Below are 6,000 nucleotides of genomic sequence, written 5' to 3'. Positions count from 1 at the left end.
TTGCATAAGAATAATATCATTTTAGTACATTCAAGAGGTCGATTCATTAGTAAAAAAAAAAAAAAAAGCTTCAATCACCTACCACCCACGCTAAATCACATGGTATAGTAAGAGCCACACTTCCGCATCATGAATTCCTATTTTTGCAAGTAGAAGAAGAGGTGAAAAAGGAGGAAGAATAAATGGATGGAAATGATGACAAGAAGGAAGATTATTTTTGATTTCTCATTCAGGATACTGATTTAAATGTTCATATGAAGAACATCCCTCCATTGACTCTTCCCAACTTCCATGGTATGAGATCATAAGACCCGGGAACATTTTTTTTTGAATTTGAATTATTTTGTAGACCTTATGGCTACCTATTAAACACTCAAAAATTGAATTGTTTTTTGGAAACATTGAAGGATAGAGCTCTTAAATGGTTCATGAGTTTACAGACATGTTCTAAAAGGACATGGGATGATATGAAAATATATTTTTTAGAAAAATATTAATGTTATTGAATACATCACGACCGTATATATGAACTCTTTAAGATAACCTAAAGAGAGGATGAAAGCCTTGACAATATAGTGGAGAGATTTAATTATAATGTTAAAAGAACTAAATTGCATGATTTAGGGGTTGACACATTAAAAAATCTCTTACTAAATGCTATAAGGGATGAATGGATTTATCTTCTTAACCTCATGGGTAAAGGAGATGTTTCTCAATTATCATTTGAAGAGATTTGTGAATCATGTAAGCACATATCAAGAGGAAAAGCAAAGTATGGAAGATCCCCTTAATATTTAATTATGGCAATAGCAAGTAAGATGGCATCAAGGTTGGTAAGTCAAGTTGAACTTGGAAATTTACTTAAAATTCTTGGAAATTTAAGTGAACAGATTGATATACTAAGAATGAAAAACTAGTAAAACTTTGAGAATATTGCTTTGTTTATATTTTTCCCTAAATGTAGAAATAAACATGCTTTGAGTGAATTCCCACTTCTTTATAGAATTACATGATACTAAATATTTTCCATCATTACCAGGATTGAAGGCAGTTTACTAAGGAACAAATCAAACATTAGAACAACCCCGTTATGTAACTCCAAGAAGACCATGGTAGCCTCATCAACCCGGTATGATGCAAGATCTTAATTCAAAATCTCAAGGTTATGCAACAAAGTATCAAAGTAATTGGAACACACCCTTGCCTTGGAAACCTTGACCATCTCAATCCCACTGGGGCTTCACTCAATGAACCTATGGCATATCACGTGTTTTTGTGGCATATTAAACAATACCCTTAATTTGACTACATATTTGAAATTACCTCTAAAGGTCACATTATTTAACCCCCTACCAATACGAACCCAATACACCTTCCCAATTTAACAACCCCTACTTTCACTAGATATTGTAGGTATTCATTTTTTCATTAACATTTTTTATACCCCTTTATATTTTTTCATTAACTTTGGGCTACATTTTTTATACTTGCCAATATCAAAACCCTCTACCCCCTATATATCCCCTAGTATATTATGTAATTTTTTCCTCAATAAATATCCCCCAATATCAACCCACGTGGTATGGTATTTCTCCCCTAGTGAAGCCCCCTTTCTCAATCCCAACCTCAAAAACAATTTTGGCAACAAGGTTGGCAAGGGCCTTGTGGACAAAATCGACCATGTCCTCAACATTTTCCTCACTATCCTCATTCCTTGTCTCATAAAATATATTTTTTAAGTGTTTATATTAGCATAGTTTTCTTTGAATTCATTTGATTTCCAAGTCTTGAATTTTATCTAGGCCTATAAGAACAAAACATGCGTGTATGCTTACTAAGATATTGTTTTAAAAAGGTTTAATTTTTTATTTTTCAATTAGAATAGTCTCCTTTGATTGAATGTAGATAAGCTAGAATATATAGTGCAAGTACACTTCACAAGTTCACGAACCTTAGTTTGGCATTTAATAACAAGTCATTTAAATCACAATTAAACTACCCAAGGTTATTCACGTAGCTCACATACCCTAACCTATGTTGGTCTTAATCATAATTATGGTATAATTAAAGGAAACATGTAATTTTTGTAAGTTATTTATGGTTACATGGATACACTTCTATGATTGATAACTTGAATTCAAATTTATGGAGAAAAAATACGAAACCATATAAATACATGTGTGTGAGGTGTCCTATGGATCACGTTACTAAAATTGTTTCATCAACTATGGGAATTTATGTACCCCACCATTTATATGTACATAGCATTGGGTATGTGTTATATTATTTGCACAACTACCCCCATGTATTATACATTGTGTTGAGTGTAGCAGGGGTGTCACAAGGGGGTAGCATCCCCCTGGTTCCAGGGGGTTGCAAGGGTGGTGAAGGCCCCCTGCTCGAGGGATTCACAAGGGGCAGGAGTACCCCTTGCGCGGGGATTCAAAAGGAATGCCCTCCAAAAAAATAGTTATTTTTTTCATCTATTTTTAGCAATTTTGGCACATGGTTTTCACCTTTAGCAGTTTTGTGATGCACGGTGGTTTAGCCCATGGAATTTTAGTTTCAGTTAACAAATTATGGTTGTATTATTATACAAGGAACATGGGTTAGTGGTTTATGGATGTCATGGGATATATTTATTATATATTAATATTGTAAAAAAGAATACAATAAAAAAAAATTAGTTTTTGGAATTTATTTTTTCTAGGGAAACATTTCTATGTCAATGTATGTGATTTCAATAGCATATTTTCCTTTTTATTAAGAATCTATTTGTATAAATTACTATACAATTTTAAAACTTACATTTGGTTTCAATGCATTTTTGGCTTCAAGGGGATGCTTTTGTGGCTAAGGGGTTTTAATCGGGCATGTAGTAGACACTATTATAATGGGAGATCTATGGAATTGACTATTGTGGTGGAAGGAAATGGAAAGTAGTTCAAACATAGAGATCAAGAAATTCAATGGGTATATGTTTGAGTTTTGGAAACTAAAAGTAAAAGATTTGTTGGTGGACAAAAATCAAGGAACAATTGTGGATCCTTGTACTGCACCAACAGGGATGTGAACAAAAGATGAGATCAAGTTGGATCAAAAGGAAAAGAGCATAATATGATTGTGTCTTTAAAATTTAGCAATATTATATGTTTAGGGAGAATATATAATAAACAATATAGGGACTTTGTATCGGCCTAAGTCCCTAGTGAACAAATCATCCCTACAAAATAAGTTGTATAGCATGAGGACGAAGGATGTAAACTTGGTGACAGAGCATCTAAATGCCTTCAATATTGTGATAAGTGAGCTATTATATGTTGATATTAATATTTTAGGTGAAGATAAGTGTATCATTTTTTTGTGTTCTTTACCAAAATTGTGGAATAGTTTGATTGTTTCCATGCGTAGTAATGCAACTACTTTATATTTCGAAGATACGAGAAAAAAAGAAAAGAAAAAAAGTATGGAAAGTTAAAACATATATGCATCGTATGTAAGAGGATACTCCAAAAAATATAAATATAGAGGAAGATATAAATCTCTAAGAAAATTTATAAAGGTATGCTGGGGATGTGGAAAATAATGGCATCACAAGAAATATTATAAATCCAAAATTATTGAGAAAATGAAGGTATATAATAATGTTCTTGCTCCAAAAGAAAAACCCTCCTCAGATAAAGGAGGGGATATCTATTTGGCTTCTTCAATTACACATGTAGTTCATGAGGCATGATTGGTCCAATTAGGCACATCCTTTCATATGAATCCTCACAGGAAGTGGTTTTGCGAGTATGAAGATATGGTGTTGGTGATGTTTTCTTAGGAGATGACTCAACAACTAGAATCATAAAATGAGGAAAATTCAAGTTGAAGATTTAGGGTGGAAGTATTATAAGACTCCCTAGTGTTTTGCACAATCTCCAAGAAAATTCATAAAGGTATGTTGGAGATGTGGAAAATAATGGCATTACAAGAAATGTTATAAATCCAAAATTATTGAGAAGGGGAAGGTATATAATAATGTTCTTGCTCCAAAAGAAAAACCCTCCTCAAATAAAGGAGGGGATATATATTTGGCTTCTTAAATTACACATGTAGTTCATGAGGCATGATTGGTCCAATTAGGCACATCCTTTCATATGAATTCTCACAGGAAGTGGTTTTGTGAGTATGAAGATATGGTGTTGGTGATGTTTTCTTAGGAGATGACTCAACAACTAGAATCATAAAATGAGGAAAATTGAAGTTGAAGATTTAGGGTGAAAGTATTATAAGACTCCCTAGTGTTTTTCGCATCCTATTTTTGGCCAAAATTTTGATTTCTATAAGTAAGATGAGTGAGGTAGGTGTAAAAACATTTTTTGAAAAGGGTATTTGTCAGATGGTTCGAGGAGAAATGGTTTTGCTAAGGGGAGTTCAGATTTAAAATCTATATAATTTTTTGGGAAGAATTTTTAGTGATGGGTGAAACAAGTCCATTATTCCTAAGAGTGGATCAAAATAAGGAAAAAATCCTACAACCTTTGAAGAAAGGACTATGTTGTGGCATCAAAGACTAGGACATATTGGAGAGAGGGGCCTTTGAGTACTAGATAGTAATGGTATGGTAGAAGGTATGTCTAATTTATCTATGGATTTTGATTTTTGTGAACATTATTTATATAGGAATTATAATTAATTGATATTTTGATATGGTTCTACAAGGTCAAAGGGAATATTATAGTTGGTGCATGGTGATGTGTTAGACCTATGTCGATTCCATCACTGGGCAACTCTATGTACTATGTCTCATTTAAATATGGCTTCTTAAGGAAGACAAGGGTTTATACGTTGAGTAAGAAATTTAAATTATTTGACAAATTCATAGAGTTTAAGATTCTTCTGGAAAATCAAATGGAGAATAAAATTAAGGTAGTGATGATAGATAATATGGAGAATTTTGTAGGAATTAATTTGAAGAATTTTGTAAGAAGTGTGGTATAGCAAGGAAAAATACTAGTCCATACACACCTTAGAAAAATGGATTTGTAGAAAGGATGAAGAGGTTGTTGATGGATAAAAAAAATAACATGCTAAGTGGTGTCAGGTTAGGATAGGAATTATAGGTAGAGGTAGTGGGCACTATGTTACCTAGAAAATAAATCACTCTCATCGATGTTAGATGATAAGAATCCACATGGGGTATGGACTAGTAAGAAACCCTCTCTTAAATATCTCAATGTATTTGATTGTAGCTATGATTCTTATGTACATGTTCCAAAAGGAGAATAGGAGTAAGATAGATAAGAAATATGAAAAGTGTATCTTTATTGGATATAAAGATGGTTTAAAAGGTCATAAGCTTTGGAGCCTAGAAATTAAGAAGGTAGTGTATAATCGATATGTGGTATTTAAAGAATTCAAATATATTTTAAAACAAGAAGTCCTATCAAGGGTGAAAGAACCAAAAAAGATAGAATTTGAGTTAAATGATGGAGAATTAGACTCTACAACACAACAAGAATTAGAAGAAGAAGAAACAAATACTCTGATATTGAGGAGATTATTTCAAGAAAGAATGTAACCATAAATGTATGCTCTATCTTATTTTCATTTTCTTATTACTAATTATGATCCTATAACTATGAGGGAGGCAGTGGATTCATAGGATGGAAAACTATGGAAAAAGGCATGGTTGAAGAAAAGGAAACCTTAGACAAAAATGAGGTTTGGTAATATAGTGGAGTTACTCGCTAAAAGAAATCCCATTGACAACAAATAGGTATTTAGGAAGAAGTTGAACATAGAAGGAAAAGTTGGGAATTACACAGCTCGGTTAGTGGAGAAAGGTTATTCATGGATAGAGGAAATTAGTGAGATTTTTTCTCTCATTACCGCGTTAAATTCTATTAGATTTGTTTTATTTGTTGTTTTTTATTTTGATTTTGAATTAGAATATATGGATGTGAAGACAATATTCCTACATGGGGATCTGGAAGAAGAAACATACATATGAAG

This window comes from Pinus tabuliformis, chromosome 7, assembly GCF_031772625.1.
Source record: "Pinus tabuliformis cultivar Carrire ecotype Pingquan chromosome 7, CPIR1, whole genome shotgun sequence".
NCBI classification, from domain to species: Eukaryota; Viridiplantae; Streptophyta; class Pinopsida; order Pinales; family Pinaceae; genus Pinus; species Pinus tabuliformis.
This window is presented reverse-complemented; position numbering follows the sequence as displayed.